Source organism: Symphalangus syndactylus, chromosome 24 (assembly GCF_028878055.3).
Source record: "Symphalangus syndactylus isolate Jambi chromosome 24, NHGRI_mSymSyn1-v2.1_pri, whole genome shotgun sequence".
In the NCBI taxonomy this organism is placed as follows: Eukaryota; Metazoa; Chordata; class Mammalia; order Primates; family Hylobatidae; genus Symphalangus; species Symphalangus syndactylus.
The window spans coordinates 4,555,026-4,579,232 of NC_072446.2; positions in this window are offsets into that span (position 1 = coordinate 4,555,026).

Below are 24,207 nucleotides of genomic sequence, written 5' to 3' on the forward strand. Positions count from 1 at the left end.
CAAACAGAACAGAAAGAAGTTTCACACAATTCTTCTGTGTAGTTTTTATTTGTAGACATTCTTTTTCCCAATATAGGCCTCTTAGCGCTCAGAATGTCCAATTGCAGTTTCTACAGGAAGAGTGTTTCAGAAAGGCTCAATCAACAGTAAGGTTCAACTCTGTTAGTTGAATGCACAGAACAGAAAGAAGTTTCATACAATGCTTCTGTGTAGTTTGTATTTGAACATATTCTTTTTTCCACTATTACCCACTTAGCGCTACGAATGTCCAGTTGCATTTTCTACAAACAGAGTGTTTCAAAACTGCTCAATCAAAAGTATGGTTTAACTCTGTTAGCTGAATGCTCAGATCAGAAAGAAGTTTCACAGAATGCTTCTGTGTAGATTATATTTGAATATATTCCTTTTTCCACTACTACTCTCTTAGCGCTCAAAATGTAGAGTTGCATTTTCTACAGAAAGAGTGTTCAGATCTGCTCAATCAAAAGTATGGTTTAACTCTGTTAGCTGAATGCTCAGATCAGAAAGAAATTTCACAGAATGATTCTGTGTTGTTTATATTTGGAGACATTCCTTTTTCCACTATTACCCTCTTAGCGCTCCGAATCTCCACTTGCATTTTCTACAGAAAGAGTGTTTCAGAACGGCTCAATCAAAACTAAGGTTCAACTCTTTTAGTTGAACAAACAGAACAGAAAGAAGTTTCACACAATTCTTCTGTGTAGTTTTTATTTGTAGACATTCTTTTTCCCAATATAGGCCTCTTAGCACTCAGAATGTCCAATTGCAGTTTCTACAGAAAGAGTGTTTCAGAACGGCTCAATCAAAAGTAAGGTTCAACTCTGTTAGTTGAATGCACAGAACAGAAAGAAGTTTCATACAATGCTTCTGTGTAGTTTATATTTGAACATATTCTTTTTTCCACTATTACCCACTTAGCGCTACGAATGTCCAGTTGCATTTTCTACAGACAGAGTGTTTCAAAACTGCTCAATCAAAAGTATGGTTTAACTCTGTTAGCTGAATGCTCAGATCAGAAAGAAGTTTCACAGAATGCTTCTGTGTAGTTTATATTTGAATATATTCCTTTTTCCACTACTACGCTCTTAGCGCTCCAAATGTCCAGTTGCATTTTCTACAGAAAGAGTGTTCAGATCTGCTCAATCAAAAGTATGGTTTAACTCTGTTAGCTGAATGCACAGATCAGAAAGAAGTTTCACCGAATGATTCTGTGTAGTTTATATTTGAAGACATTCCTTTTTCCACTATTACCCTCTTAGCGCTCCGAATCTCCACTTGCATTTTCTACAAAAAGAGTGTTTCATAACTGCTCAATCAAAAATATGTTTTATCTCTGTTAACTGAATTTACAGATCAGAAATAAGTTTCACAGAATGCATCTGTGTAGTTTTTATTTGAAGATATTCTTTTTCCCAATGTAGGCCTCTTAGCGCTTAGCATGTCCAATTGCAGTTTCTACAGAAAGAGTGTTTCAGAACGGCTCAATCAAAAGTAAGGTTCAACTCTGTTAGTTGAATGCACAGAACAGAAAGAATTTTCACAGAATTCTACTGTGTAGTTTATATTTGAATATATTCCTTTTTCCACTATTACCCTCTTAGCGCTCCGAATGTTCACTTGCATTTTCTACAGAAAGAGTGTTCAGATCTGCACAATCAAAAGTATGGTTTAACTCTGTTAGCTGAATGCACAGATCAGAAAGAAGTTTCACCGAATGATTCTGTGTAGTTTATATTTGAAGACATTCCTTTTTCCACTATTACCCTCTTAGCGCTCCGAATCTCCACTTGCATTTCCTACAGAAAGTGTGTTTCAGAACGGCTCAATCAAAACTAAGGTTCAACTCTTTTAGTTGAACAAACAGAACAGAAAGAAGTTTCACACAATTCTTCTGTGTAGTTTTTATTTGTAGACATTCTTTTTCCCAATATAGGCCTCTTAGCGCTCAGAATGTCCAATTGCAGTTTCTACAGAAAGAGTGTTTCAGAACGGCTCAATCAAAAGTAAGGTTCAACTCTGTTAGTTGAATGCACAGAACAGAAAGAAGTTTCATACAATGCTTCTGTGTAGTTTATATTTGAACATATTCCTTTTTCCACTATTACCCACTTAGCGCTACGAATGTCCAGTTGCATTCTCTACAGACAGAGTGTTTCAAAACTGGTCAATCAAAAGTGTGGTTTAACTCTGTTAGCTGAATGCTCAGATCAGAAAGAAGTTTCACAGAATGCTTCTGTGTAGTTTATATTTGAATATATTCCTTTTTCCACTACTACGCTCTTAGCGCTCCAAATGTCCAGTTGCATTTTCTACAGAAAGAGTGTTCAGAACTGCGCAATCAAAAGTATGGTTTAACTCTGTTAGCTTAATGAACATATCAGAAATAAGTTTCACACAATGCTTCTGTGTAGTTTTTATTTGAAGATATTATTTTTCCGAATAGAGGCCTCTTAGCGCTCAGAATGTCCAATTGCAGTTTCTACAGAAAGAGTGTTTCAGAAAGGCTCAATCAAAAGTAAGGTTCAACTCTGTTAGTTGAATGCACAGAACAGAAAGAAGTTTCATACACTGCTTCTGTGTAGTTTATATTTGAACATATTCTTTTTTCCACTATTACCCACTTAGCGCTACGAATGTCCAGTTGCATTTTCTACAGACAGAGTGTTTCAAAACTGCTCAATCAAAAGTATGGTTTAACTCTGTTAGCTGAATGCTCAGATCAGAAAGAAGTTTCACAGAATGCTTCTGTGTAGTTTATATTTGAATATATTCCTTTTTCCACTACTACTCTCTTAGCGCTCCAAATGTCCAGTGGCATTTTCTACAGAAAGAGTGTTCAGATCTGCTCAGTCAAAAGTATGGTTTAACTCTGTTAGCTGAATGCACAGATCAGAAAGAAGTTTCACCGAATGATTCTGTGTAGTTTATATTTGAAGACATTCCTTTTTCCACTATTACCCTCTTAGCGCTCCGAATCTCCACTTGCATTTTCTACAAAAAGAGTGTTTCATAACTGCTCAATCAAAAATATGTTTTATCTCTGTTAACTGAATTTACAGATCAGAAATAAGTTTCACAGAATGCATCTGTGTAGTTTTTACTTGAAGATATTCTTTTTCCCAATGTAGGCCTCTTAGCGCTTAGCATGTCCAATTGCAGTTTCTACAGAAAGAGTGTTTCAGAACGGCTCAATCAAAAGTAAGGTTCAACTCTGTTAGTTGAATGCACAGAACAGAAAGAATTTTCACAGAATGCTACTGTGTAGTTTATATTTGAATATATTCCTTTTTCCACTATTACCCTCTTAGCGCTCCGAATGTCCACTTGCATTTTCTACAGAAAGAGTGTTCAGAACTGCGCAATCAAAAGTATGGTTTAACTCTGTTAGCTTAATGAACATATCAGAAATAAGTTTCACAAAATGCTTCTGTGTAATTTTTATTTGAAGATATTATTTTTCCCAATAGAGGCCTCTTAGCGCTCAGAATGTCCAATTGCAGTTTCTACAGAAAGAGTGTTTCAGAAAGGCTCAATCAAAAGTAAGGTTCAACTCTGTTAGTTGAATGCACAGAACAGAAAGAAGTTTCATACAATGCTTCTGTGTAGTTTATATTTGAACATATTCTTTTTTCCACTATTACCCACTTAGCGCTACGAATGTCCAGTTGCATTTTCTACAGACAGAGTGTTTCAAAACTGCTCAATCAAAAGTATGGTTTAACTCTGTTAGCTGAATGCTCAGATCAGAAAGAAGTTTCACAGAATGCTTCTGTGTAGTTTATATTTGAATATATTCCTTTTTCCACTACTACTCTCTTAGCGCTCCAAATGTCCAGTTGCATTTTCTACAGAAAGAGTGTTCAGATCTGCTCAATCAAAAGTATGGTTTAACTCTGTTAGCTGAATGCACAGATCAGAAAGAAGTTTCACAGAATGATTCTGTGTAGTTTATATTTGGAGACATTCCTTTTTCCACTATTAACCTCTTAGCGCTCCGAATCTCCACTTGCATTTTCTACAGAAAGAGTGTTTCAGAACGGCTCAATCAAAACTAAGGTTCAGCTCTTTTAGTTGAACAAACAGAACAGAAAGAAGTTTCACACAATTCTTCTGTGTAGTTTTTATTTGTAGACATTCTTTTTCCCAATATAGGCCTCTTAGCGCTCAGAATGTCCAATTGCAGTTTCTACAGAAAGAGTGTTTCAGAACGGCTCAATCAAAAGTAAGGTTCAACTCTGTTAGTTGAATGCACAGAACAGAAAGAAGTTTCATACAATGCTTCTGTGTAGTTTATATTTGAACATATTCTTTTTTCCACTATTACCCACTTAGCGCTACGAATGTCCAGTTGCATTTTCTACAGACAGAGTGTTTCAAAACTGCTCGATCAAAAGTATGGTTTAACTCTGTTAGCTGAATGCTCAGATCAGAAAGAAGTTTCACAGAATGCTTCTGTGTAGTTTATATTTGAATATATTCCTTTTTCCACTACTACGCTCTTAGCGCTCCAAATGTCCAGTTGCATTTTCTACAGAAAGAGTGTTCAGATCTGCTCAATCAAAAGTATGGTTTAACTCTGTTAGCTGAATGCACAGATCAGAAAGATGTTTCACCGAATGATTCTGTGTAGTTTATATTTGAAGACATTCCTTTTTCCACTATTACCCTCTTAGCGCTCCGAATCTCCACTTGCATTTTCTACAAAAAGAGTGTTTCATAACTGCTCAATCAAAAATATGTTTTATCTCTGTTAACTGAATTTACAGATCAGAAATAAGTTTCACAGAATGCATCTGTGTAGTTTTTATTTGAAGATATTCTTTTTCCCAATGTAGGCCTCTTAGCGCTTAGCATGTCCAATTGCAGTTTCTACAGAAAGAGTGTTTCAGAACGGCTCAATCAATAGTAAGGTTCAACTCTGTTAGTTGAATGCACAGAACAGAAAGAATTTTCACAGAATGCTACTGTGTAGTTTATATTTGAATATATTCCTTTTTCCACTATTACCCTCTTAGCGCTCCGAATGTCCACTTGCATTTTCTACAGAAAGAGTGTTCAGAACTGCGCAATCAAAAGTATGTTTTAACTCTGTTAGCTTAATGAACATATCAGAAATAAGTTTCACACAATGCTTCTGTGTAGTTTTTATTTGAAGATATTATTTTTCCCAATAGAGGCCTCTTAGCGCTCAGAATGTCCAATTGCAGTTTCTACAGAAAGAGTGTTTCAGAAAGGCTCAATCAAAAGTAAGGTTCAACTCTGTTAGTTGAATGCACAGAACAGAAAGTAGTTTCATACAATGCTTCTGTGTAGTTTATATTTGAACATATTCTTTTTTCCACTATTACCCACTTAGCGCTACGAATGTCCAGTTGCATTTTCTACAAACAGAGTGTTTCAAAACTGCTCAATCAAAAGTATGGTTTAACTCTGTTAGCTGAATGCTCAGATCAGAAAGAAGTTTCACAGAATGCTTCTGTGTAGATTATATTTGAATATATTCCTTTTTCCACTACTACTCTCTTAGCGCTCAAAATGTAGAGTTGCATTTTCTACACAAAGAGTGTTCAGATCTGCTCAATCAAAAGTATGGTTTAACTCTGTTAGCTGAATGCTCAGATCAGAAAGAAATTTCACAGAATGATTCTGTGTAGTTTATATTTGGAGACATTCCTTTTTCCACTATTACCCTCTTAGCGCTCCGAATCTCCACTTGCATTTTCTACAGAAAGAGTGTTTCAGAACGGCTCAATCAAAAGTAAGGTTCAACTCTTTTAGTTGAACAAACAGAACAGAAAGAAGTTTCACACAATTCTTCTGTGTAGTTTTTATTTGTAGACATTCTTTTTCCCAATATAGGCCTCTTAGCACTCAGAATGTCCAATTGCAGTTTCTACAGAAAGAGTGTTTCAGAACGGCTCAATCAAAAGTAAGGTTCAACTCTGTTAGTTGAATGCACAGAACAGAAAGAAGTTTCATACAATGCTTCTGTGTAGTTTATATTTGAACATATTCTTTTTTCCACTATTACCCACTTAGCGCTACGAATGTCCACTTGCATTTTCTACAGACAGAGTGTTTCAAAACTGCTCAATCAAAAGTATGGTTTAACTCTGTTAGCTGAATGCTCAGATCAGAAAGAAGTTTCACAGAATGCTTCTGTGTAGTTTATATTTGAATATATTCCTTTTTCCACTACTACGCTCTTAGCGCTCCAAATGTCCAGTTGCATTTTCTACAGAAAGAGTGTTCAGATCTGCTCAATCAAAAGTATGGTTTAACTCTGTTAGCTGAATGCACAGATCAGAAAGAAGTTTCACCGAATGATTCTGTGTAGTTTATATTTGAAGACATTCCTTTTTCCACTATTACCCTCTTAGCGCTCCGAATCTCCACTTGCATTTTCTACAAAAAGAGTGTTTCATAACTGCTCAATCAAAAATATGTTTTATCTCTGTTAACTGAATTTACAGATCAGAAATAAGTTTCACAGAATGCATCTGTGTAGTTTTTATTTGAAGATATTCTTTTTCCCAATGTAGGCCTCTTAGCGCTTAGCATGTCCAATTGCAGTTTCTACAGAAAGAGTGTTTCAGAACGGCTCAATCAAAAGTAAGGTTCAACTCTGTTATTTGAATGCACAGAACAGAAAGGATTTTCACAGAATGCTACTGTGTAGTTTATATTTGAATATATTCCTTTTTCCACTATTACCCTCTTAGCGCTCCGAATGTCCACTTGCATTTTCTACAGAAAGAGTGTTCAGAACTGCGCAATCAAAAGTATGGTTTAACTCTGTTAGCTTAATGAACATATCAGAAATAAGTTTCACACAATTCTTCTGTGTAGTTTTTATTTGTAGACATTCTTTTTCCCAATATAGGCCTCTTAGCGCTCAGAATGTCCAATTGCAGTTTCTACAGAAAGAGTGTTTCAGAACGGCTCAATCAAAAGTAAGGTTCAACTCTGTTAGTTGAATGCACAGAACAGAAAGAAGTTTCATACAATGCTTCTGTGTAGTTTATATTTGAACATATTTTTTTTCCACTATTACCCACTTAGCGCTACGAATGTCCAGTTGCATTTTCTACAGACAGAGTGTTTCAAAACTGCTCAATCAAAAGTATGGTTTAACTCTGTTAGCTGAATGCTCAGATCAGAAAGAAGTTTCACAGAATGCTTCTGTGTAGTTTATATTTGAATATATTCCTTTTTCCACTACTACGCTCTTAGCGCTCCAAATGTCCAGTTGCATTTTCTACAGAAAGAGTGTTCAGATCTGCTCAATCAAAAGTATGGTTTAACTCTGTTAGCTGAATGCACAGATCAGAAAGAAGTTTCACCGAATGATTCTGTGTAGTTTATATTTGAAGACATTCCTTTTTCCACTATTACCCTCTTACCGCTCCGAATCTCCACTTGCATTTTCTACAAAAAGATTGTTTCATAACTGCTCAATCAAAAATATGTTTTATCTCTGTTAACTGAATTTACAGATCAGAAATAAGTTTCACAGAATGCATCTGTGTAGTTTTTATTTGAAGATATTCTTTTTCCCAATGTAGGCCTCTTAGCGCTTAGCATGTCCAATTGCAGTTTCTACAGAAAGAGTGTTTCAGAACGGCTCAATCAAAAGTAAGGTTCAACTCTGTTAGTTGAATGCACAGAACAGAAAGAATTTTCACAGAATGCTACTGTGTAGTTTATATTTGAATATATTCCTTTTTCCACTATTACCCTCTTAGCGCTCCGAATGTCCACTTGCATTTTCTACAGAAAGAGTGTTCAGAACTGCGCAATCAAAAGTATGGTTTAACTCTGTTAGCTTAATGAACATATCAGAAATAAGTTTCACACAATGCTTCTGTGTAGTTTTTATTTGAAGATATTTTTTTTCCCAATATAGGCCTCTTAGTGCTCAGAATGTCCAATAGCAGTTTCTACAGAAAGAGTGTTTCAGAAAGGCTCAATCAAAAGTAAGGTTCAACTCTGTTAGTTGAATGCACAGAACAGAAAGAAGTTTCATACAATGCTTCTGTGTAGTTTATATTTGAACATATTTTTTTCCACTATTACCCACTTAGCGCTACGAATGTCCAGTTGCATTTTCTACAGACAGAGTGTTTCAAAACTGCTCAATCAAAAGAATGGTTTAACTCTGTTAGCTGAATGCTCAGATCAGAAAGAAGTTTCACAGAATGCTTCTGTGTAGTTTATATTTGAATATATTCCTTTTTCCACTACTACGCTCTTAGCGCTCCAAATGTCCAGTTGCATTTTCTACAGAAAGAGTGTTCAGATCTGCTCAATCAAAAGTATGGTTTAACTCTGTTAGCTGAATGCACAGATCAGAAAGAAGTTTCACCGAATGATTCTGTGTAGTTTATATTTGAAGACATTCCTTTTTCCACTATTACCCTCTTAGCGCTCCGAATCTCCACTTGCATTTTCTACAAAAAGAGTGTTTCATAACTGCTCAATCAAAAATATGTTTTATCTCTGTTAACTGAATTTACAGATCAGAAATAAGTTTCACAGAATGCATCTGTGTAGTTTTTATTTGAAGATATTCTTTTTCCCAATGTAGGCCTCTTAGCGCTTAGCATGTCCAATTGCAGTTTCTACAGAAAGAGTGTTTCAGAACGGCTCAATCAATAGTAAGGTTCAACTCTGTTAGTTGAATGCACAGAACAGAAAGAATTTTCACAGAATGCTACTGTGTAGTTTATATTTGAATATATTCCTTTTTCCACTATTACCCTCTTAGCGCTCCGAATGTCCACTTGCATTTTCTACAGAAAGAGTGTTCAGAACTGCGCAATCAAAAGTATGGTTTAACTCTGTTAGCTTAATGAACATATCAGAAATAAGTTTCACACAATGCTTCTGTGTAGTTTTTATTTGAAGATATTATTTTTCCCAATAGAGGCCTCTTAGCGCTCAGAATGTCCAATTGCAGTTTCTACAGAAAGAGTGTTTCAGAAAGGCTCAATCAAAAGTAAGGTTCAACTCTGTTAGTTGAATGCACAGAACAGAAAGTAGTTTCATACAATGCTTCTGTGTAGTTTATATTTGAACATATTCTTTTTTCCACTATTACCCACTTAGCGCTACGAATGTCCAGTTGCATTTTCTACAGACAGAGTGTTTCAAAACTGCTCAATCAAAAGTATGGTTTAACTCTGTTAGCTGAATGCTCAGATCAGAAAGAAGTTTCACAGAATGCTTCTGTGTAGTTTATATTTGAATATATTCCTTTTTCCACTACTACGCTCTTAGCGCTCCAAATGTCCAGTTGCATTTTCTACAGAAAGAGTGTTCAGATCTGCTCAATCAAAAGTATGGTTTAACTCTGTTAGCTGAATGCACAGAACAGAAAGAAGTTTCACAGAATGATTCTGTGTAGTTTATATTTGGAGACATTCCTTTTTCCACTATTACCCTCTTAGCGCTCCGAATCTCCACTTGCATTTCCTACAGAAAGTGTGTTTCAGAACGGCTCAATCAAAACTAAGGTTCAACTCTTTTAGTTGAACAAACAGAACAGAAAGAAGTTTCACACAATTCTTCTGTGTAGTTTTTATTTGTAGACATTCTTTTTCCCAATATAGGCCTCTTAGCGCTCAGAATGTCCAATTGCAGTTTCTACAGAAAGAGTGTTTCAGAACGGCTCAATCAAAAGTAAGGTTCAACTCTGTTAGTTGAATGCACAGAACAGAAAGAAGTTTCATACAATGCTTCTGTGTAGTTTATATTTGAACATATTCCTTTTTCCACTATTACCCACTTAGCGCTACGAATGTCCAGTTGCATTCTCTACAGACAGAGTGTTTCAAAACTGGTCAATCAAAAGTGTGGTTTAACTCTGTTAGCTGAATGCTCAGATCAGAAAGAAGTTTCACAGAATGCTTCTGTGTAGTTTATATTTGAATATATTGCTTTTTCCACTACTACGCTCTTAGCGCTCCAAATGTCCAGTTGCATTTTCTACAGAAAGAGTGTTCAGATCTGCTCAATCAAAAGTATGGTTTAACTCTGTTAGCTGAATGCACAGATCAGAAAGAAGTTTCACCGAATGATTCTGTGTAGTTTATATTTGAAGACATTCCTTTTTCCACTATTACCCTCTTAGCGCTCCGAATCTCCACTTGCATTTTCTACAAAAAGAGTGTTTCATAACTGCTCAATCAAAAATATATTTTATCTCTGTTAACTGAATTTACAGATCAGAAATAAGTTTCACAGAATGCATCTGTGTAGTTTTTATTTGAAGATATTCTTTTTCCCAATGTAGGCCTCTTAGCGCTTAGCATGTCCAATTGCAGTTTCTACAGAAAGAGTGTTTCAGAACGGCTCAATCAAAAGTAAGGTTCAACTCTGTTAGTTGAATGCACAGAACAGAAAGAATTTTCACAGAATGCTACTGTGTAGTTTATATTTGAATATATTCCTTTTTCCACTATTACCCTCTTAGCGCTCCGAAAGTCCACTTGCATTTTCTACAGAAAGAGTGTTCAGAACTGCGCAATCAAAAGTATGGTTTAACTCTGTTAGCTTAATGAACATATCAGAAATAAGTTTCACACGATGCTTCTGTGTAGTTTTTATTTGAAGATATTATTTTTCCCAATATAGGCCTCTTAGCGCTCAGAATGTCCAATTGCAGTTTCTACAGAAAGAGTGTTTCAGAAAGGCTCAATCAACATTAAGGTTCAACTCTGTTAGTTGAATGCACAGAACAGAAAGAAGTTTCATACAATGCTTCTGTGTAGTTCATATTTGAACATATTCTTTTTTCCACTATTACCCACTTAGCGCTACGAATGTCCAGTTGCATTTTCTACAGACAGAGTGTTTCAAAACTGCTCAATCAAAAGTATGGTTTAACTCTGTTAGCTGAATGCTCAGATCAGAAAGAAGTTTCACAGAATGCTTCTGTGTAGTTTATATTTGAATATATTCCTTTTTCCACTACTACTCTCTTAGCGCTCCAAATGTCCAGTTGCATTTTCTACAGAAAGAGTGTTCAGATCTGCTCAATCAAAAGTATGGTTTAACTCTGTTAGCTGAATGCACAGATCAGAAATAAGTTTCACAGAATGATTCTGTGTAGTTTATATTTGGAGGCATTCCTTTTTCCACTATTACCCTCTTAGCGCTCCGAATCTCCACTTGCATTTTCTACAGAAAGTGTGTTTCAGAACGGCTCAATCAAAACTAAGGTTCAACTCTTTTAGTTGAACAAACAGAACAGAAACAAGTTTCACACAACTCTTCTGTGTAGTTTTTATTTGTAGACATTCTTTTTCCCAATATAGGCCTCTTAGCGTTCAGAATGTCCAACTGCAGTTTCTACAGAAAGAGAGTTTCAGAACGGCTCAATCAAAAGTAAGGTTCAACTCTGTTAGTTGAATGCACAGAACAGAAAGAAGTTTCATACAATGCTTCTGTGTAGTTTATATTTGAACATATTCTTTTTTCCACTATTACCCACTTAGCGCTACGAATGTCCAGTTGCATTTTCTACAGACAGAGTGTTTCAAAACTGCTCAATCAAAAGTATGGTTTAACTCTGTTAGCTGAATGCTCAGATCAGAAAGAAGTTTCACAGAATGCTTCTGTGTAGTTTATATTTGAATATATTCCTTTTTCCACTACTACGCTCTTAGCGCTCCAAATGTCCAGTTGCATTTTCTACAGAAAGAGTGTTCAGATCTGCTCAATCAAAAGTATGGTTTAACTCTGTTAGCTGAATGCACAGATCAGAAAGAAGTTTCACCGAATGATTCTGTGTAGTTTATATTTGAAGACATTCCTTTTTCCACTATTACCCTCTTAGCGCTCCGAATCTCCACTTGCATTTTCTACAAAAAGAGTGTTTCATAACTGCTCAATCAAAAATATGTTTTATCTCTGTTAACTGAATTTACAGATCAGAAATAAGTTTCACAGAATGCATCTGTGTAGTTTTTATTTGAAGATATTCTTTTTCCCAATGTAGGCCTCTTAGCGCTTAGCATGTCCAATTGCAGTTTCTACAGAAAGAGTGTTTCAGAACGGCTCAATCAAAAGTAAGGTTCAACTCTGTTAGTTGAATGCACAGAACAGAAAGAATTTTCACAGAATGCTACTGTGTAGTTTATATTTGAATATATTCCTTTTTCCACTATTACCCTCTTAGCGCTCCGAATGTCCACTTGCATTTTCTACAGAAAGAGTGTTCAGAACTGCGCAATCAAAAGTATGGTTTAACTCTGTTAGCTTAATGAACATATCAGAAATAAGTTTCACACAATGCTTCTGTGTAGTTTTTATTTGAAGATATTATTTTTCCCAATAGAGGCCTCTTAGCGCTCAGAATGTCCAATTGCAGTTTCTACAGAAAGAGTGTTTCAGAACGGCTCAATCAAAAGTAAGGTTCAACTCTGTTAGTTGAATGCACAGAACAGAAAGAAGTTTCATACAATGCTTCTGTGTAGTTTATATTTGAACATATTCTTTTTTCCACTATTACCCACTTAGCGCTACGAATGTCCAGTTGCATTTTCTACAGACAGAGTGTTTCAAAACTGCTCAATCAAAAGTATGGTTTAACTCTGTTAGCTGAATGCTCAGATCAGAAAGAAGTTTCACAGAAAGCTTCTGTGTAGTTTATATTTGAATATATTCCTTTTTCCACTACTACGCTCTTAGCGCTCCAAATGTCCAGTTGCATTTTCTACAGAAAGAGTGTTCAGATCTGCTCAATCAAAAGTATGGTTAACTCTGTTAGCTGAATGCACAGATCAGAAAGAAGTTTCACTGAATGATTCCGTGTAGTTTATATTTGAAGACATTCCTTTTTTCACTATTACCCTCTTAGCGCTCCGAATCTCCACTTGCATTTACTACAAAAAGTGTGTTTCATAACTGCTCATTCAAAAATATGTTTTATCTCTGTTAACTGAATTTACAGATCAGAAATAAGTTTCACAGAATGCATCTGTGTAGTTTTTATTTGAAGATATTCTTTTTCCCAATGTAGGCCTCTTAGCGCTTAGCATGTCCAATTGCAGTTTCTACAGAAAGAGTGTTTCAGAACGGCTCAATCAAAAGTAAGGTTCAACTCTGTTAGTTGAATGCACAGAACAGAAAGAATTTTCACAGAATGCTAATGTGTAGTTTATATTTGAATATATTCCTTTTTCCACTATTACCCTCTTAGCGCTCCGAATGTCCACTTGCATTTTCTACAGAAAGAGTGTTCAGAACTGCGCAATCAAAAGTATGGTTTAACTCTGTTAGCTTAATGAACATATCAGAAATAAGTTTCACACAATGCTTCTGTGTAGTTTTTATTTGAAGATATTATTTTTCCCAATAGAGGCCTCTTAGCGCTCAGAATGTCCAATTGCAGTTTCTACAGAAAGAGTGTTTCAGAAAGGCTCAATCAAAAGTAAGTTCAACTCTGTTAGTTGAATGCACAGAACAGAAAAAATTTCATACAATGCTTCTGTGTAGTTTATATTTGAACATATTCTTTTTTCCACTATTACCCACTTAGCGCTACGAATGTGCAGTTGCATTTTCTACAGACAGAGTGTTTCAAAACTGCTCAATCAAAAGTATGGTTTAACTCTGTTAGCTGAATGCTCAGATCAGAAAGAAGTTTCACAGAATGCTTCTGTGTAGTTTATATTTGAATATATTCCTTTCTCCACTACTACTCTCTTAGCGCTCCAAATGTCCAGTTGCATTTTCTACAGAAAGAGTGTTCAGATCTGCTCAATCAAAAGTATGGTTTAACTCTGTTAGCTGAATGCACGGATCAGAAAGAAGTTTCACAGAATGATTCTGTGTAGTTTATACTTGGAGACATTCCATTTTCCACTATTACCCTCTTAGCGCTCCGAATCTCCACTTGCATTTTCTACAGAAAGAGTGTTTCAGAACGGCTCAATCAAAACTAAGGTTCAACTCTTTTAGTTGAACAAACAGAACAGAAAGAAGTTTCACACAATTCTTCTGTGTAGTTTTTATTTGTAGACATTCATTTTCCCAATATAGGCCTCTTAGCGCTCAGAATGTCCAATTGCAGTTTCTACAGAAAGAGTGTTTCAGAACGGCTCAATCAAAAGTAAGGTTCAACTCTGTTAGTTGAATGCACAGAACAGAAAGAAGTTTCATACAATGCTTCTGTGTAGTTTATATTTGAACATATTCTTTTTTCCACTATTACCCACTTAGCGCTACGATTGTCCAGTTGCATTTTCTACAGACAGAGTGTTTCAAAACTGCTCAATCAAAAGTATGGTTTAACTCTGTTAGCTGAATGCTCAGATCAGAAAGAAGTTTCACAGAATGCTTCTGTGTAGTTTATATTTGAATATATTCCTTTTTCCACTACTACGCTCTTAGCGCTCGAAATGTCCACTTGCATTTTCTACAGAAAGAGTGTTCAGATCTGCTCAATCAAAAGTATGGTTTAACTCTGTTAGCTGAATGCACAGATCAGAAAGAATTTTCACCGAATGATTCTGTGTAGTTTATATTTGATGACATTCCTTTTTCCACTATTACCCTCTTAGCGCTCGGAATCTCCACTTCCATTTTCTTCAAAAAGAGTGTTTCATAACTGCTCAATCAAAAATATGTTTTATCTCTGTTAACTGAATTTACAGATCAGAAATAAGTTTCACAGAATGCATCTGTGTAGTTTTTATTTGAAGATATTCTTTTTCCCAATGTAGGCCTCTTAGCGCTTAGCATGTCCAATTGCAGTTTCTACAGAAAGAGTGTTTCAGAACGGCTCAATCAAAAGTAAGGTTCAACTCTGTTAGTTGAATGCACAGAACAGAAAGAATTTTCACAGAATGCTACTGTGTAGTTTATATTTGAATATATTCCTTTTTCCACTATTACCCTCTTAGCGCTCCGAATGTCCACTTGAATTTTCTACAGAAAGAGTGTTCAGAACTGTGCAATCAAAAGTATGGTTTAACTCTGTTAGCTTAATGAACATATCAGAAATAAGTTTCACACAATGCTTCTGTGTAGTTTTTATTTGAAGATATTATTTTTCCCAATAGAGTCCTCTTAGCGCTCAGAATGTCCAATTGCAGTTTCTACAGAAAGAGTGTTTCAGAACGGCTCAATCAAAAGTAAGGTTCAACTCTGTTAGTTGAATGCACAGAACAGAAAGAAGTTTCATACAATGCTTCTGTGTAGTTTATATTTGAACATATTCTTTTTTCCACTATTACCCACTTAGCGCTACGAATGTCCAGTTGCATTTTCTACAGACAGAGTGTTTCAAAACTGCTCAATCAAAAGTATGGTTTAACTCTGTTAGCTGAATGCTCAGATCAGAAAGAAGTTTCACAGAATGCTTCTGTGTAGTTTATATTTGAATATATTCCTTTTTCCACTACTACGCTCTTAGCGCTCCAAATGTCCAGTTGCATTTTCTAGAGAAAGAGTGTTCAGATCTGCTCAATCAAAAGTATGGTTTAACTCTGTTAGCTGAATGCACGGATCAGAAAGAAGTTTCACAGAATGATTCTGTGTAGTTTATATTTGGAGACATTCCTTTTTCCACTATTACCCTCTTAGCGCTCCGAAACTCCACTTGCATTTTCTACAGAAAGAGTGTTTCAGAACGGCTCAATCAAAACTAAGGTTCAACTCTTTTAGTTGAACAAACAGAAGAGAAAGAAGTTTCACACAATTCTTCTGTGTAGTTTTTATTTGTAGACATTCTTTTTCCCAATATAGGCCTCTTAGCGCTCAGAATGTCCAATTGCAGTTTCTACAGAAAGAGTGTTTCAGAACGGCTCAATCAAAAGTAAGGTTCAACTCTGTTAGTTGAATGCACAGAACAGAAAGAAGTTTCATACAATGCTTCTGTGTAGTTTATATTTGAACATATTCTTTTTTCCACTATTACCCACTTAGCGCTCCGAATGTCCAGTTGCATTTCCTACAGACAGAGTGTTTCAAAACTGCTCAATGAAAAGTATGGTTTAACTCTGTTAGCTGAATGCTCAGATCAGAAAGAAGTTTCACAGAATGCTTCTGTGTAGTTTATATTTGAATATATTCCTTTTTCCACTACTACGCACTTAGCGCTCCAAATGTCCAGTTGCATTTTCTACAGAAAGAGTGTTCAGATCTGCTCAATCAAAAGTATGGTTTAACTCTGTTAGCTGAATGCACAGATCAGAAAGAAGTTTCACCGAATGATTCTGTGTAGTTTATATTTGAAGACATTCCTTTTTCCACTATTACCCACTTAGCGCTCCGAATCTCCACTTGCATTTTCTACAAAAAGTGTGTTTCATAACTGCTCAATCAAAAATATCTTTTATCTCTGTTAACTGAATTTACAGATCAGAAATAAGTTTCACAGAATGCATCTGTGTAGTTTTTATTTGAAGATATTCTTCTTCCCAATGTAGGCCTCTTAGCGCTTAGCATGTCCAATTGCAGTTTCTACAGAAAGAGTGTTTCAGAACGGCTCAATCAAAAGTAAGGTTCAACTCTGTTAGTTGAATGCACAGAACAGAAAGAATTTTCACAGAATGCTACTGTGTAGTTTATATTTGAATATATTCCTTTTTCCACTATTACCCTCTTAGCGCTCCGAATGTCCACTTGCATTTTCTACAGAAAGAGTGTTCAGAACTGCGCAATCAAAAGTATGGTTTAACTCTGTTAGCTTAATGAACATATCAGAAATAAGTTTCACACAATGCTTCTGTGTAGTTTTTATTTGAAGATATTATTTTTCCCAATAGAGGCCTCTTAGCGCTCAGAATGTCCAATTGCAGTTTCTACAGAAAGAGTGTTTCAGAAAGGCTCAATCAAAAGTAAGGTTCAACTCTGTTAGTTGAATGCACAGAACAGAAAGAAGTTTCATACAATGCTTCTGTGTAGTTTATATTTGAACATATTCTTTTTTCCAATATTACCCACTTAGCGCTACGAATGTCCAGTTGCATTTTCTACAGACAGAGTGTTTCAAAACTGCTCAATCAAAAGTATGGTTTAACTCTGTTAGCTGAATGCTCAGATCAGAAAGAAGTTTCACAGAATGCTTCTGTGTAGTTTATATTTGAATATATTCCTTTCTCCACTACTACTCTCTTAGCGCTCCAAATGTCCAGTTGCATTTTCTACAGAAAGAGTGTTCAGATCTGCTCAATCAAAAGTATGGTTTAACTCTGTTAGCTGAATGCACGGATCAGAAAGAAGTTTCACAGAATGATTCTGTGTAGTTTATATTTGGAGACATTCCTTTTTCCACTATTACCCTCTTAGCGCTCCGAATCTCCACTTGCATTTTCTACAGAAAGAGTGTTTCAGAACGGCTCAATCAAAAGTAAGGTTCAACTCTTTTAGTTGAACAAACAGAACAGAAAGAAGTTTCACACAATTCTTCTGTGTAGTTTTTATTTGTAGACATTCTTTTTCCCAATATAGGCCTCTTAGCGCTCAGAATGTCCAATTGCAGTTTCTACAGAAAGAGTGTTTCAGAACGGCTCAATCAAAAGTAAGGTTCAACTCTGTTAGTTGAATGCACAGAACAGAAAGAAGTTTCATACAATGCTTCTGTGTAGTTTATATTTGAACATATTCTTTTTTCCACTATTACCCACTTAGCGCTACGAATGTCCACTTGCATTTTCTACAGAAAGAGTGTTCAGAACTGCGCAATCAAAAGTATGGTTTAACTCTGTTAGCTTAATGAACATATCAGAAATAAGTTTCACACAATGCTTCTGTGTAGTTTTTATTTGAAGATATTTTTTTTCCCAATATAGGCCTCTTAGTGCTCAGAATGTCCAATAGCAGTTTCTACAGAAAGAGTGTTTCAGAAAGGCTCAATCAAAAGTAAGGTTCAACTCTGTTAGTTGAATGCACAGAACAGAAAGAAGTTTCATACAATGCTTCTGTGTAGTTTATATTTGAACATATTTTTTTCCACTATTACCCACTTAGCGCTACGAATGTCCAGTTGCATTTTCTACAGACAGAGTGTTTCAAAACTGCTCAATCAAAAGAATGGTTTAACTCTGTTAGCTGAATGCTCAGATCAGAAAGAAGTTTCACAGAATGCTTCTGTGTAGTTTATATTTGAATATATTCCTTTTTCCACTACTACGCTCTTAGCGCTCCAAATGTCCAGTTGCATTTTCTACAGAAAGAGTGTTCAGATCTGCTCAATCAAAAGTATGGTTTAACTCTGTTAGCTGAATGCACAGATCAGAAAGAAGTTTCACCGAATGATTCTGTGTAGTTTATATTTGAAGACATTCCTTTTTCCACTATTACCCTCTTAGCGCTCCGAATCTCCACTTGCATTTTCTACAAAAAGAGTGTTTCATAACTGCTCAATCAAAAATATGTTTTATCTCTGTTAACTGAATTTACAGATCAGAAATAAGTTTCACAGAATGCATCTGTGTAGTTTTTATTTGAAGATATTCTTTTTCCCAATGTAGGCCTCTTAGCGCTTAGCATGTCCAATTGCAGTTTCTACAGAAAGAGTGTTTCAGAACGGCTCAATCAATAGTAAGGTTCAACTCTGTTAGTTGAATGCACAGAACAGAAAGAATTTTCACAGAATGCTACTGTGTAGTTTATATTTGAATATATTCCTTTTTCCACTATTACCCTCTTAGCGCTCCGAATGTCCACTTGCATTTTCTACAGAAAGAGTGTTCAGAACTGCGCAATCAAAAGTATGGTTTAACTCTGTTAGCTTAATGAACATATCAGAAATAAGTTTCACACAATGCTTCTGTGTAGTTTTTATTTGAAGATATTATTTTTCCCAATAGAGGCCTCTTAGCGCTCAGAATGTCCAATTGCAGTTTCTACAGAAAGAGTGTTTCAGAAAGGCTCAATCAAAAGTAAGGTTCAACTCTGTTAGTTGAATGCACAGAACAGAAAGTAGTTTCATACAATGCTTCTGTGTAGTTTATATTTGAACATATTCTTTTTTCCACTATTACCCACTTAGCGCTACGAATGTCCAGTTGCATTTTCTACAGACAGAGTGTTTCAAAACTGCTCAATCAAAAGTATGGTTTAACTCTGTTAGCTGAATGCTCAGATCAGAAAGAAGTTTCACAGAATGCTTCTGTGTAGTTTATATTTGAATATATTCCTTTTTCCACTACTACGCTCTTAGCGCTCCAAATGTCCAGTTGCATTTTCTACAGAAAGAGTGTTCAGATCTGCTCAATCAAAAGTATGGTTTAACTCTGTTAGCTGAATGCACAGAACAGAAAGAAGTTTCACAGAATGATTCTGTGTAGTTTATATTTGGAGACATTCCTTTTTCCACTATTACCCTCTTAGCGCTCCGAATCTCCACTTGCATTTCCTACAGAAAGTGTGTTTCAGAACGGCTCAATCAAAACTAAGGTTCAACTCTTTTAGTTGAACAAACAGAACAGAAAGAAGTTTCACACAATTCTTCTGTGTAGTTTTTATTTGTAGACATTCTTTTTCCCAATATAGGCCTCTTAGCGCTCAGAATGTCCAATTGCAGTTTCTACAGAAAGAGTGTTTCAGAACGGCTCAATCAAAAGTAAGGTTCAACTCTGTTAGTTGAATGCACAGAACAGAAAGAAGTTTCATACAATGCTTCTGTGTAGTTTATATTTGAACATATTCCTTTTTCCACTATTACCCACTTAGCGCTACGAATGTCCAGTTGCATTCTCTACAGACAGAGTGTTTCAAAACTGGTCAATCAAAAGTGTGGTTTAACTCTGTTAGCTGAATGCTCAGATCAGAAAGAAGTTTCACAGAATGCTTCTGTGTAGTTTATATTTGAATATATTGCTTTTTCCACTACTACGCTCTTAGCGCTCCAAATGTCCAGTTGCATTTTCTACAGAAAGAGTGTTCAGATCTGCTCAATCAAAAGTATGGTTTAACTCTGTTAGCTGAATGCACAGATCAGAAAGAAGTTTCACCGAATGATTCTGTGTAGTTTATATTTGAAGACATTCCTTTTTCCACTATTACCCTCTTAGCGCTCCGAATCTCCACTTGCATTTTCTACAAAAAGAGTGTTTCATAACTGCTCAATCAAAAATATATTTTATCTCTGTTAACTGAATTTACAGATCAGAAATAAGTTTCACAGAATGCATCTGTGTAGTTTTTATTTGAAGATATTCTTTTTCCCAATGTAGGCCTCTTAGCGCTTAGCATGTCCAATTGCAGTTTCTACAGAAAGAGTGTTTCAGAACGGCTCAATCAAAAGTAAGGTTCAACTCTGTTAGTTGAATGCACAGAACAGAAAGAATTTTCACAGAATGCTACTGTGTAGTTTATATTTGAATATATTCCTTTTTCCACTATTACCCTCTTAGCGCTCCGAAAGTCCACTTGCATTTTCTACAGAAAGAGTGTTCAGAACTGCGCAATCAAAAGTATGGTTTAACTCTGTTAGCTTAATGAACATATCAGAAATAAGTTTCACACGATGCTTCTGTGTAGTTTTTATTTGAAGATATTATTTTTCCCAATATAGGCCTCTTAGCGCTCAGAATGTCCAATTGCAGTTTCTACAGAAAGAGTGTTTCAGAAAGGCTCAATCAACATTAAGGTTCAACTCTGTTAGTTGAATGCACAGAACAGAAAGAAGTTTCATACAATGCTTCTGTGTAGTTCATATTTGAACATATTCTTTTTTCCACTATTACCCACTTAGCGCTACGAATGTCCAGTTGCATTTTCTACAGACAGAGTGTTTCAAAACTGCTCAATCAAAAGTATGGTTTAACTCTGTTAGCTGAATGCTCAGATCAGAAAGAAGTTTCACAGAATGCTTCTGTGTAGTTTATATTTGAATATATTCCTTTTTCCACTACTACTCTCTTAGCGCTCCAAATGTCCAGTTGCATTTTCTACAGAAAGAGTGTTCAGATCTGCTCAATCAAAAGTATGGTTTAACTCTGTTAGCTGAATGCACAGATCAGAAATAAGTTTCACAGAATGATTCTGTGTAGTTTATATTTGGAGGCATTCCTTTTTCCACTATTACCCTCTTAGCGCTCCGAATCTCCACTTGCATTTTCTACAGAAAGTGTGTTTCAGAACGGCTCAATCAAAACTAAGGTTCAACTCTTTTAGTTGAACAAACAGAACAGAAACAAGTTTCACACAACTCTTCTGTGTAGTTTTTATTTGTAGACATTCTTTTTCCCAATATAGGCCTCTTAGCGTTCAGAATGTCCAACTGCAGTTTCTACAGAAAGAGAGTTTCAGAACGGCTCAATCAAAAGTAAGGTTCAACTCTGTTAGTTGAATGCACAGAACAGAAAGAAGTTTCATACAATGCTTCTGTGTAGTTTATATTTGAACATATTCTTTTTTCCACTATTACCCACTTAGCGCTACGAATGTCCAGTTGCATTTTCTACAGACAGAGTGTTTCAAAACTGCTCAATCAAAAGTATGGTTTAACTCTGTTAGCTGAATGCTCAGATCAGAAAGAAGTTTCACAGAATGCTTCTGTGTAGTTTATATTTGAATATATTCCTTTTTCCACTACTACGCTCTTAGCGCTCCAAATGTCCAGTTGCATTTTCTACAGAAAGAGTGTTCAGATCTGCTCAATCAAAAGTATGGTTTAACTCTGTTAGCTGAATGCACAGATCAGAAAGAAGTTTCACCGAATGATTCTGTGTAGTTTATATTTGAAGACATTCCTTTTTCCACTATTACCCTCTTAGCGCTCCGAATCTCCACTTGCATTTTCTACAAAAAGAGTGTTTCATAACTGCTCAATCAAAAATATGTTTTATCTCTGTTAACTGAATTTACAGATCAGAAATAAGTTTCACAGAATGCATCTGTGTAGTTTTTATTTGAAGATATTCTTTTTCCCAATGTAGGCCTCTTAGCGCTTAGCATGTCCAATTGCAGTTTCTACAGAAAGAGTGTTTCAGAACGGCTCAATCAAAAGTAAGGTTCAACTCTGTTAGTTGAATGCACAGAACAGAAAGAATTTTCACAGAATGCTACTGTGTAGTTTATATTTGAATATATTCCTTTTTCCACTATTACCCTCTTAGCGCTCCGAATGTCCACTTGCATTTTCTACAGAAAGAGTGTTCAGAACTGCGCAATCAAAAGTATGGTTTAACTCTGTTAGCTTAATGAACATATCAGAAATAAGTTTCACACAATGCTTCTGTGTAGTTTTTATTTGAAGATATTATTTTTCCCAATAGAGGCCTCTTAGCGCTCAGAATGTCCAATTGCAGTTTCTACAGAAAGAGTGTTTCAGAACGGCTCAATCAAAAGTAAGGTTCAACTCTGTTAGTTGAATGCACAGAACAGAAAGAAGTTTCATACAATGCTTCTGTGTAGTTTATATTTGAACATATTCTTTTTTCCACTATTACCCACTTAGCGCTACGAATGTCCAGTTGCATTTTCTACAGACAGAGTGTTTCAAAACTGCTCAATCAAAAGTATGGTTTAACTCTGTTAGCTGAATGCTCAGATCAGAAAGAAGTTTCACAGAAAGCTTCTGTGTAGTTTATATTTGAATATATTCCTTTTTCCACTACTACGCTCTTAGCGCTCCAAATGTCCAGTTGCATTTTCTACAGAAAGAGTGTTCAGATCTGCTCAATCAAAAGTATGGTTAACTCTGTTAGCTGAATGCACAGATCAGAAAGAAGTTTCACTGAATGATTCCGTGTAGTTTATATTTGAAGACATTCCTTTTTTCACTATTACCCTCTTAGCGCTCCGAATCTCCACTTGCATTTACTACAAAAAGTGTGTTTCATAACTGCTCATTCAAAAATATGTTTTATCTCTGTTAACTGAATTTACAGATCAGAAATAAGTTTCACAGAATGCATCTGTGTAGTTTTTATTTGAAGATATTCTTTTTCCCAATGTAGGCCTCTTAGCGCTTAGCATGTCCAATTGCAGTTTCTACAGAAAGAGTGTTTCAGAACGGCTCAATCAAAAGTAAGGTTCAACTCTGTTAGTTGAATGCACAGAACAGAAAGAATTTTCACAGAATGCTAATGTGTAGTTTATATTTGAATATATTCCTTTTTCCACTATTACCCTCTTAGCGCTCCGAATGTCCACTTGCATTTTCTACAGAAAGAGTGTTCAGAACTGCGCAATCAAAAGTATGGTTTAACTCTGTTAGCTTAATGAACATATCAGAAATAAGTTTCACACAATGCTTCTGTGTAGTTTTTATTTGAAGATATTATTTTTCCCAATAGAGGCCTCTTAGCGCTCAGAATGTCCAATTGCAGTTTCTACAGAAAGAGTGTTTCAGAAAGGCTCAATCAAAAGTAAGTTCAACTCTGTTAGTTGAATGCACAGAACAGAAAAAATTTCATACAATGCTTCTGTGTAGTTTATATTTGAACATATTCTTTTTTCCACTATTACCCACTTAGCGCTACGAATGTGCAGTTGCATTTTCTACAGACAGAGTGTTTCAAAACTGCTCAATCAAAAGTATGGTTTAACTCTGTTAGCTGAATGCTCAGATCAGAAAGAAGTTTCACAGAATGCTTCTGTGTAGTTTATATTTGAATATATTCCTTTCTCCACTACTACTCTCTTAGCGCTCCAAATGTCCAGTTGCATTTTCTACAGAAAGAGTGTTCAGATCTGCTCAATCAAAAGTATGGTTTAACTCTGTTAGCTGAATGCACGGATCAGAAAGAAGTTTCACAGAATGATTCTGTGTAGTTTATACTTGGAGACATTCCATTTTCCACTATTACCCTCTTAGCGCTCCGAATCTCCACTTGCATTTTCTACAGAAAGAGTGTTTCAGAACGGCTCAATCAAAACTAAGGTTCAACTCTTTTAGTTGAACAAACAGAACAGAAAGAAGTTTCACACAATTCTTCTGTGTAGTTTTTATTTGTAGACATTCATTTTCCCAATATAGGCCTCTTAGCGCTCAGAATGTCCAATTGCAGTTTCTACAGAAAGAGTGTTTCAGAACGGCTCAATCAAAAGTAAGGTTCAACTCTGTTAGTTGAATGCACAGAACAGAAAGAAGTTTCATACAATGCTTCTGTGTAGTTTATATTTGAACATATTCTTTTTTCCACTATTACCCACTTAGCGCTACGATTGTCCAGTTGCATTTTCTACAGACAGAGTGTTTCAAAACTGCTCAATCAAAAGTAT